At 38.1% G+C, this 13,847-nt stretch overlaps 1 protein-coding gene across 12 annotated transcripts in view; it reads left to right on the top strand.

The window, feature by feature from the left end:
- The window catches only part of CHRM3 (cholinergic receptor muscarinic 3), a 542,465-nt gene that overhangs the window by 272,932 nt on the left and 255,686 nt on the right, over positions 1-13,847 (top strand). For all 12 annotated transcript variants that reach the window (XR_014825490.1, XM_084992556.1, XM_084992554.1 and 9 more), the window contains one exon: positions 3,061-3,163. The gene's annotated coding sequence lies outside the window, so the exon portion shown is untranslated. The remainder of the gene's footprint in view (positions 1-3,060; positions 3,164-13,847) is intronic.

Genomic DNA, 13,847 nt, shown 5'->3' with positions numbered 1-13,847 from the left:
CATGATGAGAAATTGAAATGCGTAAGCTGTATTCTAAACAGTTCCATTTCAGGAGTTTAAAAGAGAAGAAGTGGGAGGAGGGAGAAGAAGAGGAAGGAAAAAAATCTTCTACAATCTTTCCAGCCTCAGCAAGTATATTTCCCATACTCTGGGGAACGCCACAGGCTCCTTTAGAATTTTACTTCTTACATAAGCTATGTGTCATAGACAAGGTTTCTTCATTTTTGCAGGTTACTAAACCTGCTTCACCCCGTCCCATCTCCATGCTTTCCCCCCACATTTTTACATGTTACAGACAAGTGCTGGCCTCCTTTCCTCTCTGAATAAATGCATTTATTCCGACCTCAGTTCAAAGCCCGTTATCCACACACTATGCCAGCAAAGCTATTAAAGTGCTGATGAAGTCAGAGGCAAAAACCACCAGTCCTGCGAGAGACTCATTTGTAACAATTACGTCCTCAGAGGGCATTTGAGGACCGCAGCTGGATGGAGACAGAGCCACCAGTTTTTCCATGGTTGCTGGACACACACGGTCACCAGCCCTGCCTTCCATGTGCAGAGAAGGCTTTTATTAAAAATATCAAAATGCCAGAGGTGAAAACACATGGATTTAATCACCATCTTTCTACCCCATGCTCACCTTCCTGAAACTGGCAATAGGAAAGGGGATGTGACAGCCATCAGTTTGGGCCTGGAGCATAGTCAGGAAGGCACATGTCCTGAAGGAGGGCAGAGACCACAACACCCACATCACATGCACTGCACACCTGTCCCTGCGACAGTGGGGGCTGAACTAGTCAACATAAATCATTTTTCCCCCAAGTATAGAAAGTTTTTATTTTATTTTTTTAATTGAAGTATAGTTGATTTATAATGATCCCAGTGTATAGCAAAGTGATTCAGTTACGTGTGTGTGTGTATATATATATACATATATATATACAGTTATATATGTGTATGTATAATTATATGTGTGTATATACAGATATCTATATATATATACACATTGTTTTTCAGATCCTTTTCCATTATATGTTATTACAAGATATTGACTATAGTTCCCTGTGCTGTACAGTGGGTCATGTTGGTCATCCATTTTATGTATAGTAGTGTGTATCTGTCAATCCCAAACTCTCAGTTTATCCCTCTACCCACTTTCCCCTTTGGTAAACATAAGTTTGTTTTCTATGTCTGAGTCTATTTCTGTTTTGTTAAAAAAAAAAGAATGGGGAGTTCCCGTCATGGTGCAGTGGTTAACGAATCCGACTAGGAACCATGAGGTGGTGGGTTCGATCCCTGGCCTTACTCAGTGGGTTAAGGATCTGGCGTTGCCATGAGCTGTGGTGTGGGTTGCAGATGTGGCTTAGATCCCGCATTGCTGTGGCTCTGGCGGAGGCCAGCGGCTATAGCTCAGATTCGACCCCTAGCCTGGGAACTTCCACACGCCGCAGGAGCGCTTCTAGAAAAGGCAAAAAGACCAAAAAAAAAAAGAATGGAATAATGCCATTTGCAGCAAGATGGATGGACCTAGAGATCATCCTTCTAAGTGAAGTAAATCAGACATAGAAAAACAAATATCATATGATATTGCTTATATGGGTAATCCAAAATAGGATACATGAACTGATTTACAAGAATTGCATTATAGTTTTGAAGAGGCCTTTCAACCTCAGTGTTCCCACACGTGGTAGAGGTGAGATTACACTGTCCTACTTTGTTTTGTTTTGGTTTTGGTTTTGGTTTTGGTTTTTTAGGCCCACACCTGAGGCATATGGAAGTTTCCAGGCTAGGGGTCAAATCGGAGCTGCAGCTGCTAGCCTACGCCACAGCCACAGCCACACAGGGTCCAAGCCACATCCGTGACCTACACCACAGCTGACAGCAACGCTGGATACTTAACCCACTGAGCAAGGCCAGGGATCGAACCCTCATCCCCATGGTTACTAATTGGACTTGTTACCACTGAGCCACAAGAGGCACTCCTACACTCTCCTAATTTGCAGAGAGATTGTGAAGCCAGAACAAGATGATGGGTGTACAGGACTTTGGGAATAGGTTCAAATTCTGTACAGTTATTGGAGTAGGTGCTTTTGTTTGTACCGTTAGGCTGATTTACAGTCATTTATATCTGTAGAAGGATGTTCTGCAATTTCCTTTGTGCATGTTCTGTTCCCTTCACGTTATTGTAGGCCTGATGTGAGGCAGCTTTCAGAACATGCCATTCTCCCTCATAGCTTCCTGTGTTTGAACATGCTGTCTGAATAATAGCCTTCTCCCCCCACCTCGCCCCCAGCTCCCTTTGTCTGTCACTCTCCTTACTGAGCATTCAAGGCTCAGCTTAAAGACCCTCAGCTTGGTGACGCCACCTCGGACCCTGTCTGCACTGTGAGCACAATTGTTTAATTCTCAGCATTGATGTGGGTCCAGCGTAGCCTTTCCCACTTGACTGGACTTCGTGTTTTGAAGGCAAGACCAAGTCCTATTCATTTTCTCAACCCAATATCTAGTTCTATTATTCACTCAATAAATATTGATCAAAATGATGATCAAAGTGAATGTCAAATACCCTTTGCCATCATTTAACAAATTGTACTAGTCAGATGAGTGATTCTTTGCTAATTTGCTATAAAACTTGTGAAGGAAGCTTAACACTTAGCTTTCTATGTGAGATAGAAATATATGTGCCTTCTGTGCAGATTTTAAGATGGGGCGCTTACGGAGTACTCCCAATTGTTGGAAGTTTCAAACTGAGAACATGTGACCACAGGACCGTAACTACAAGATGTGACATCCCTGTGGAGAAGTATGTCGCACAAACTCACTGTTTCCCCAGTAGCTGCTGTGGATGGCTCATTCAGCAGGATGCTATCAGGTGTTGTGGCATGAAAGGACTTCTTGATGGAGTACATTTGGGAAAATGCTGGGCTAAATCTTCACATGTGAAATCTATCATTTAATTAAAGCCCCATCTCATCATTGAGTGATCCAGGTATCCTACTTCAGCTTTTTATCTTGTTTTAGATGATTTATTTACTTCTGATTTATCTGTTTGGCTTTCAGCTTTTGTGGTGAGATGGCATCTGGTTTCTTTCTACAAGGAAAGTTTAGCACACAGCACAGTCCTTGAAACATTGGATTGGTTTGATGAGCCTACCTGGAATAGGTATGTAAAACCTCCAGCATATGCTTCATCTCTTTGAGTCATATCTGTGGATGTGTATCCACTTCTGCTTTTCTTGTTGTTAACTTAGAGTGGAGTTTGTTCTGAAGAGTAAAATTCATGTGTCGAAGGTGACTATGTGTTTACAGTATGATCTACAAGACTCCTTCATTTTCTTTGTAATGTGATAAATACATATTAAGAGCATTCATTCCAGGAGAGAAGGGAAATCCCATGCTCGTATGGTTCTGAAAATAATAAGATTTAATCTACAACTCTGTGAAACTCAAGTGTGTAAAATATGATGATTCCCTGGCGTGTTTATAAGAACGGCATCTGTGGCTCAAAAGTCTAACAGGAAGATAGAAACTTCTTTTTTTTTTTTTCCAAAATTAATCCAGGCTTAGGAAAAACTGAGTACCAAATTATGAAATGACTGCACATGGGAATTAATTAATGATTCTTTGATCTCTTAGGTTGTAGGATAAGTACTCCCTTGGTGTATCATATGACATAAAAAAATACAGTATTTGACAGTTTTATTAATGAATTCTCTTGAAGGAAATATTCTGAAATTAGATTCTCATAAGATATAAGTCATGTAGCTCCTGATTTAACTCAGTTCAGACTCTTTGATGAGTGCTGTGTGTGTGGTTGTGGGTGTGGGGGGGGATGGGTGTGTTATCACTAAGGGATACTTTATTATTTGACTCATTGCTTTGTTGTATTCAACTTTTGAAATATTATTGGGAATATGGTAGGCTCGTTGAAATTCTGGTATGTATTTAGAGAAGTGTCTGATCTATATAAATTGTATTTTCAAAAGCAAGACTCTATGTAACAACTCCCCTGTCCACCCCCTCCCCTCAAAAATGTCTACTGAAAACCACATTTGGTAAGTGGCACAGACAGACTTGAGACTTAATCAGATATAAAACCTAGCTTTACTCCTTAACCTATGACCTTGAAAAAAAAATGTTATGCTTCCTTAGAAAGAGGTGGGGAGGGAGAGGATGGAAGAAGGGAAAAAAAATAAATCCACAATTACAATGCACCAAATTTACCAGGTCACCTTTCTTATTAATGAGGTATCAAGGAATTAATGGATATGTTTCTAAGAGTCTCCAGAGAATTTCATTCCTACATTCTGTGAGAGTCTGAAATCCATAATTAGAGTTTAACCTCCCTGATTTAAGGTCGAAGTTGCAACTGGTCACCTGCACATTACAGCTATCTTAGGTTTTTATTTTACAGGGGTTGGTTTTTTCCTTTTTGGGTTTTTTTTGGCCTGTACAAATTAATACACATGTGATATAAAAAAATTGCCAAATCAAAAAACTCAAGAGACTTCACATAAATCTTGGCTTTCTTTCTCTGCAAATGGCACTACAGTTAAAGTAATTGCTGGTGCCAAAATTCTAGTTGTCATACAAATTTCCTCCATCTTGGAGTTCCCTTTGTGGGTCAGTGGGTTAAGGTTCTGGTGTTGCCACTGCTTCGGCTCTGGTTACAGCTGTGGCCAGGTTCCGCCCCTGGCCTGGGAACTTCCGCATTCCTGGAACTTTTGGGTGTGCCCCACGCAAAAAAATTACTTACCTCTTCTTAACTTCTCTACATCTAACCCATCAATTTCTCCAAAGCCTTGATCCAACCTAGTGGTTCTCAACTCTCAATATGAAAAGATGATTATCTGGTTGCTCAGGTTGCACCTAGAAAATTAAGTCAACAGTACTGAGAGTGGAGCTGGGCTTCAGAATTTTAGAAAGCTCTTCAGATGATTCTGATGTGCAGCCAAGGCGAGAACCACTGCTCTACTATCTTTTTCTTAGCTATTAGATGCGTCAAATGCCACCCCCTGCCAAGTGCAGGTTAAATTCACCACTTTCTAATATTATCAGTCTTCTACCATTGTCCCTATGTCACCGCATCATTTCTATTCTAGTCCCTGTTCAATCCTATCTCCACCCAACAGCCAGAGAAACTGTTATGAATAGAAACTTGTGGGTTCAATGCCTGCGTAAACTCTTCAATAATAGTAGCAGTAATGGTAACAACTGGTGATCATTGATACCTTGGTTGAGTAAAGAACCCAAGTTCAGGTTTTATAGAACCCAAGTTCAGGTTCAAGTCATGGTGGCATTAGGTTTCAGGAACAGATGGAGGAAAGGGCACAAAGGAGGTGACTGCAGATACCAAGGAAAGTTTATTCCATTTCCACATGGGTCCTGTAGCCTAATCTGACAATACCTTCTCCTTGCCTGCTCCTCCAGGCAGTGACCCATAGGCTAAAAGTTTTACTGACTTCTCCTACAAGTTGCTGCCCAAGCAGTGTCCTGATGTCATACTGCCATCAGGAGCAAAGGGATTTAATAGTTTGGCAGTGACATTATTATAAGATTCATGTTACAGCACAGCTACCAATGTGTTTTAAATGTCACTCCTTCATAGTTGCATGATTCACCCAGCAAAATAAGTTGATACTGGTAAATTTTTAGGCGGGATAACCAAACTACGGATGTGTGTTTGACGTTGGTAGTTAGACCTGGGATCATTTCTCCTTCCTCTCAGACATAGAGTTTTTCCTTTTCAACAATGAATAACGTATATCAGGTTATTTCTTTGAGCCGAAGTGGAGGGATTTTCTTCTCATGATAACTGTATAGTGACTATGTAGACCATAGAGGTAGATACTGAAGTCTTTCCTTTTAGACTTCAGCCACCCCATAACTGGAGAGAGTGCACGTGCCATCGGAAGGGAGGAAGATAAGATATCATCAGAAAGTTTTCATTAAGGACACCCTCTGACACACTGTGATGTTATTTTATTCAGAGTTTAAAAATAAATCACTAAATACAAACTGCTTTGAAGCTGAGTAGAAACTTTGCGTCCTTGTCGGCACCCCTTGTGCGCGGCCTAATCAGCTTTAATTTCACAGTGGTGACAATTTTTTTCTTTTTGTAATAATTAATTGTTCTTTTTTTCATTTTTTAAAGTTGTATTGAAGTATCGTTGATCGATAAGGTTGTGATCATTTCTGCTGTACAACAAAGTGATTCAGTGATGCATGTACACACATCCATTCTTTTTTCAGATTCTTTTCCCATGTGGATTATCACAGACTATTGGGTAGAGTTCCCTGTGCTCTATAACGTGTCCCTGTTGGCCAGTCATTCCATATGCCTCAGTGTGCATATACCAATCCCAAACCAATATAAAACCTTTGGTGTTTCACTACTGACATTGTGAAAAGCTCAAGGAGCTGTGTTAAGACAAAAATGTGCCTCAGATGTTCAGGTAATGGAAACTAATAAAGATGTTGTAAACTCAGTTACCTAGGTATTGAATTAATGCTTCAGGCATAGCTCTCTCCTTTACCTAAGTGGGTCTGTTTACCCAAATAATTTGTCTGCGCAGAGCCATCCTACACTTAAGGAGACAGTTGATGTTTTCAGCTCTCTCTGGAGTATTTATCCTGGGGGACAAATGGAGAACAAAATACATGGAGAGGCCAGGCACACATACACTGGGCATCCTGGACCCAGTACAGGATAGTGCTTATTAATGAGATGCCTTTGTATTTCCTTTGGGGACCAGGATGGCTTGGCCTTGTGTACAATTCTTCTCTGTGGTGAATAGAGTTATAAAAAGACCACAGATTCTTTTCATGCCATTTTAGGAATTTCTTTGAAAGGATTCAAGCAGTGAAGCACATTATGTTTTAAGGTTCTGCATTAGTATAGGCAAAGCTTTTCCAATAAGATAAAGCCATTTTTCTAAATTCTTTATGTCACTGAGTGCCCAGAATCTGGACAGAGGGAAATTAAAATCTCTCTGAAATCCACCATATTGCCACCACCATATGAAATAGCTATTGAGAGGGAAACTAATAGTGTCTTAAATGAACCTTGGGTTAAACATACATCCCTTTGCATTTTCCAGTATTGTTTTTCACTTACCTTTAACTCCTTTTCAATCAGAAAAGTTCCCTAAGTTGATTAGGATTCATTTTTAAAAATCTAATATAAAAACGAGTACATTTTTATTAGAGGGAAGGCACGATACAGATGCTGAGTTGATTGTGAGGATTTGTATTACGTTATATTAATGAATCAAATGGCTCCCCAAATATACATGTTTGTCATAGGGATTTACTGTTCTATCAGACTTTTTCTTATTCCCGTCATTACTCTAGCACTTTGTGTTGACTTTTGAGAGTGAACATTTTGGAACAAAAGATATATTCTTCTAGGATCCTCCATGCTTGGACCACATCAGACCTGAGTAAATATTTGTGAGATGAATGATGAATAATTCAAATGCATTTTAATTTTAGACACAAGCAGATGAAATTATACCAAAGCTAGGAACTGATTTAGCTGCTGAACTAGATATATAAAATAATGATCAATAAAAATGGTAATTCCTCAGATCAGAGACTATGTCTGGTGTGCTCTGTTGCAAGCAGAGAGATGGGCATCATTTTTAAAGGATTTGGACAAAGTCATAGGCCAGCAAATCTAATATTTTGGTGAGCAGCTCATCCTGATTTCATTAAGGCCTGGCTGTTCACTTCCCTCTTCTCCACCAGTGTTTTCATCTTTAAATTTTTTTTCTGCCATATTAGGGGGTGTTCTAGTCTAAAGACTCCTGATTGAAGTGCCTTATCTTTAAAAACTTTGCTAAGGGCATGTGGGACATTAAGAGGTAAAATGCTACTGTGGCTCTGTAAGTAATAGTCTTTTCAGAAACAGCTGCACTTGTGAATAACTGAATAAAGTCTAATGTTGTCCAAGCAGGTTATATGCTACCCAAGTAAACCTCTAGGAAGTACTTGAGTTGTTTCTGTGCCCCCTTCTACTCATCTGTTAAATCTCTGACTTTTCTTGGCAAAGCTCAAACCCAATTAAAGTCCATATGCTTTACAGTGCTTCACATCTGCATTTTAGAAAAAGAGCAGATGACCCACATGGATGTTGGGTCTTATCAGCCAACAGTAATATAAGCCTTTCATACATAAAATTCTTTTTCTCAGCAGTTGTGAAATTTCACTTTGAAATTAGTTTTCATTCTTAGTATAACAACATACTATGTCTCAAGGAATAAGTGATTTCATATATTTAGGAGCCCTAAACTATATTCCCATATTGGAGAGAGATTTAAAGCAAATTGGTTTATTTCATCTGAATAGTAATAATATAATCAATGATAGCTGTGAAATTAGGAACTTCCCCATGTTTAACTTAGCCATCTTAATGTTCAAATATATTTTTCTTTACATTATTAATTTTTTCTTCCTTTCAACATTTCCATCCTCTACTGTTTACTTGTCTTTACTGATATGTCTTACTCTGGTTAAAAAAAAAATACTCTACATAGGTTATAACAAGAATAAAACAATAATTTTAAATGGAATAGAAAATTAAAGCGGGACAAATATAAATAAAACTGTAGATTAAGAGAGAAATAAGTATCAGTCACAATTAGGCAAATCCTAAAGACCAGCCTTTGCTGCTGTTGATCATCAGACTTTAAGTTTGCTCGGGGATAATGCAAAATTTTTGTGAGGCAGTTCTTTTGTCTGAAAAAAAAAAAAAGATTTGCCTAACATTAAAATACTCCTTCTGTAAGAAAAGAAATTAGGAGTTCCCATCATGGCTCAGTGGTTAACAAATCGACTAGGAACCATGAGGTTGCCGTTGCGGGTTCGATCCCTGGACTCGCTCAGTGGGTTGAGGATCCGGCGTTGCCGTGAGCTGTGGTATAGGTCGCAGATGCAGCTCGGATCCCGAGTTGCTGTGGCTCTGGCATAGGCCAGTGGCTACAGCTCCAATTAGGCCCCTAGCCTGGGAACCTCCATGTGCCACAGGAGCGGCCCTGGAAAAGACAAAAAAAAAAAAAAAAAAAAAAAGACACACCTGCTAGGAATGGAGAGGCAAAGAGTGCTTATGATACTTTAGGACCATTGGACTCAACTTGGAGAATCACAGTTGGAGGAATGAGGTACAGCTATGCTAAAATATGTGTGTCTATAATCAGCCCTTTTTTATTTATATTTGCAGTCATGCTTCAGCTGATGGTTGAAAGAAAATCATTGAACTCAGAATTTTATGTTTTGAGTTCCATTGGCCTTTGAACTTTGATGGGCCCAGAGGTCTTGATCTTGTTTTGTGTTCTCTACCACTGTCAACACTAAATTTTAAAGGATGTTTTTGTGAAGTCAAGTAGAAGCTATAGTTTCAAAATTGTCAAGTAGGGTTTCATAAAAGTGGGGTTAGTTTCATTGATTTAAACTCTGTAGTTTATTTCACTTGGCAGAAAATTACATGTTCGCCTGACACTGTTTTTATTTATTATATTGGCTACTACTGGACATATATATTTGTTTTAATTTTTTTCTTTCTACATTTATTTATTTTTTAAATGATTTTAATTTTTTCCATCATAGCTGGTTCACAGTGTTCTGTCAATTTGGGGAGTGTATTTTTTTAATTTTGTTACTCTTTAAGATTTTGAAAAAATAAACAAGTCAATATTTTCTTTGATTGAGACCATTGAACAAAGAGAAGTAAAGTGGTGCTTATTTTCCTAGAGAGAAACTTTTCAAATTCATGGCACAAAGTTTGTGTCATTGTCCTACTTTTCAAATCTACCCCATTTGAAATCTATCAATCATTTACAGTATGAAAATTATTGTGATTAATCCTCATAAAAGCATAGCACACAATTTAATCATTTTAAAAAGAAAAAAAAGGGGAATCATATTTTGCAAGAAACGTTCTATAAGGTAAAAGGAGTCAGGGATGTCTCCATGTGAACTCTGGCCTTAAAAGATTGAAGACCTATTTTTAATATGGAAAACAAATCAATAGAGACAGACCTATAAGAAAAGCTGTCATCAATAAAACCACTCTCTCCTCCTGGTAAATGACTTCTATACTTATGTTAACATATAGCTTATTTCCCAATACTGTAGTATAAACTACACACAGTATTAAAACAGTGGTGGCAAACAGAATCAAGTAATGAATGGCCAAAATTGCAGTTGATATTTTTCTTCTATGAGTTACCTATGACTTCGAGTATTATCTTAACTTCTGGTTGCAATACATTTATTTCTTAATTAGGAAAAAGAGATAAAGAAATTTGAGAGCCTGTCTCAAAGTTGTAAACAAACCATGATTATGGTGGTGCTGAAAGCTATCCTTCTGGGACATTTTTCCAACTAATAAAGACCATTTTAAACTAAACTAATTATCTGTACACTGCAAAGCAATTAACACAATTGAGTTTCCCCTTAGTCTGCTGGACCATCTCACATTTACAAGGCACTGCCACGGACCAGCCTCTGTGTGAGTCCCCTGACACATATCATTACTTCAGAATATCACTTAATCTTCAGAGTAGTGCTGTGAGATGGGTAATGTCATCCTCACTTTACATATAACAAAGAAAAATGTATTATAGAGAAATTATATCATGATTAATTCCTATCCACTTCCTAAGAAGGATTAAACTAGAACTGATAACTGGGATTTTTCCTTTCTTTTTAGGCTTTCGTTTTTGCCATAATTGAAGCACAGTTGATTTGCACTGTCGTGAGAACTTTCTTTTTTGAGAGAGGAGTAAAAAAATTGTTTTTATTAAGTATAGTTGATTTACAGTGCTATGTCACATTCTGCTGTACAGCATAGTGACCCAGTGATACCTGCATATGCATTGTTCTTCTCATACTGTCTTAACCCTTTTCCTCTGAATCAGTGCTTCTCAACCAGCATGATTTTGTTCCCTGGGAAACACTGGGCAGTGTTTGGATGTGGTTTTCATAACTGAGGGGGACTCGGTTTCACCACCAAGTTTCCCTGCAACTCATATAAGCTCCTCTCTTCCATGACTCCTACATATGCACCACCACTTCAGTGTCTTAATATCTCCTGGGAATTAAACAAGCGCTGCACTTGTACATGCTCCCCATTCTGCCTGGAGTTCACTGAATCCCCTTTCCTACAAAATGTGTATCGTCTTCAAGACACATGAAATCTCACTAGTTCTTTGGTGTCTTTCCCCACCCACACCCTGCTCATCTTCTCCTCAGGCATAGTTAAGTCACCATATTTTTCCTCAACCCCTACCTTCATGGTTACTCAACAATTCAGTTGTTTTGTAACTTACTGATTTCCTTGATCGTCTCTCCCTTAGGCTGAATGCCTGGAAGACAAGGACCCCCACGTTAGTCAGCATAGTATTCCTGATGGCAGTTGAGAATAGTCACTAAACAAATGCCGTATTGTGTATTGAATAAATGCTAAGTGGTCCATGAATCCCTCTTGATTTATCATTCCCTTGCAGCTAGGGAAATCATGCAGGAAATTAATTTGCCCACCATTCTGGAGCAACCAGAAAGATTAGCAGTGAATTTATTAACTTGAGCTTTAACCCTCTCATCATTCTTCAGTTGTAAAAAAAATCCAAATAGAAAAAAATGTAATGTTTTAGGAGGTGACTTGTAATACTTTAACACCTTTGAAAGATGTAGTGTCATTCAAATTCCTCTCTACTTATTAATGTAAGTTCTTAGAAAATTCTAAGATCTTATAATGATCTCTTTAAAAAAAAGGCTACCATTTAGGGTGGAATGTTGTCCATTCATTCAACAGATTTGTATTAATTACCTGATATAGGCTGGGTTACCTGGAACGTTATTTTTTTACTAAAACTATTTTAATTACTATAGTAATTTTTGGTGAAATTAGTGAGATGTGTCTTCTAATACCAATAATAATTAATTGATTCACTTTTGCTAAGAACTGATCTATACATTTTATGTATGATTTATGACTTTATTTTTTATTATGATTTTTATTTTTTCCATTATAGTTGATTTACAGTGTTCTGTCAATTTCTACTGTATAACAAAGTGACCTAGTCATACATATATACACACAGTCTTTTTCTCACATTATTCTCCATCATGTTCCATTACAAGTTACTAGACATAGTTCCCTGTGCTATACAGTAGGATCTCATTGCTCACCTACTCCAAATGCCATATTTTGCATCTATTAACCACAGAGTCCCAGTCCATTCCATTCCTTCCCCCTTCCCCTTGGCAACCACAAGTCTATTCTCTAAGTCCATGAGTTTCTTTTCTGTGGAAAGGTTCATTTGTGCTGTATATTATATTTCAGATATAAGTGATATCATATGGTATTTGTCTCAAGTGGCATTATTTTTTTATTTTTATGGCTGAGTAGTATTCTATTGTGTATATGTACCACATCTTCTTAATCCATTCATCTGTTGGTGGACATTTAGGTTGTTTCCATGTCCCTGGCTACTGTGAATAGTGCTGCAGTGAACATACGGGTGCATGTGTCTTTTTCAATGAAAGTTTTGTCTGGATATATGCCCAAGAGTTGGATTGCTGGGTTGTGTGATTGTTCTATGTATAGTTTTCTGAGGTACCACCATACTGTTTTCTATAGTGGTTGTACCAACTTACAATCCCACCAAAAGTGCAGGAGGGTTCCCTTTCCTCGACAACCTCTCCAGCATTTGTTATTTGTGGACTTATTAATGATGGCCATTCTGGCAGGTGCCAGGCGATTGTTGTTGTGATTTGTATTTCTCTAATAGTTAGTGATGTTGAGCATTTTTTCATGTGCTTGTTGGCCATCTGTATATCTTCTTCAGAGAAATGTCTATTCAGGTCTTTGGCCCATTTTTCAGTTAGGTTGTTGGATTTTTTGCTGTTGAGTTGTATAGGTTGTTTGTATGTTTTAGAGATTAAGCCCTTGTCAGTTGCATCCCTTGAAACTATTCTCTCCCATTCTGTAGATTGTCTTTTTGGTTTTTTTATGATTTCCTTTGCTGTGCAAATGCTTGTCAGTTTGATTAGTTCCCATTGGTTTATTTTAGCTTTTATTTCTGTCACCTTGGGGGACTGACTTAAGAAAACATTTGCGTGGTTTATGTCAGAGAATGTTTTGCCTATGTTCTCTTCTAGGAGTTTGATGGTGTCTTGCCTTATGTTTAAGTCTTTAAGCCATTTTGAGTTTATTTTTGGGCATGGTATGAGAGTGTGTTCCAGTTTCATTGATTTACATGCTGCTGTCCAGTTTTCCCAGCACCATTTGCTGAAGGGACTGTCTTTTTCCCATTTTATATTCTTGCCTCCTTTGTTGAAGGTGAATTGACCATAGGTGTCTGGGTTTATTTCTGGGTTCTCTGTTCTGGTCCCTTGGTCTGCATGTCTGTTTTGATACCACTACCATACTGTCTTGATTACTGTAGCTTTGTAATATTGCCTGAAGTCTGGGAGAGTTATGACTCCTGCTTGGTTTTTGTTCCTCAGGACTGCATTGGCAATTCTGGGCCTTTAATGGTTCCATATAAATTTTTGGATTGTTTTTTCTAGTTCTGTGAAAAATGTCATGGGTAATTTGATAGGAATTGCATTGAATCTGTAGATTGCTTTGGGTAGTATGGCCATTTTAATGATACTAATTTTTCCAACCCAGGAACATGGAATATTTTTCCATTTCTTTGAATCCTCTTTAATTTCCTTGATTAATGTTTTATAGTTCTCAGCATATACTCTTTTACCTCCTTTCATTTTTTTATTGGAGCATTTTTTATTTAAAATGTGTTTGAGATGTATAGCAGAGTGATTCAGTTATGCATATGCAT

Source organism: Sus scrofa, chromosome 14 (genome assembly GCF_054392235.1).
Source record: "Sus scrofa isolate SSC_HxYL_T2T_F1_AM1 chromosome 14, Sscrofa_HxYL_maternal_Yorkshire_Landrace_v2.0, whole genome shotgun sequence".
NCBI lineage: Eukaryota > Metazoa > Chordata > Mammalia > Artiodactyla > Suidae > Sus > Sus scrofa.
This window is presented reverse-complemented; position numbering and strand designations above follow the sequence as displayed.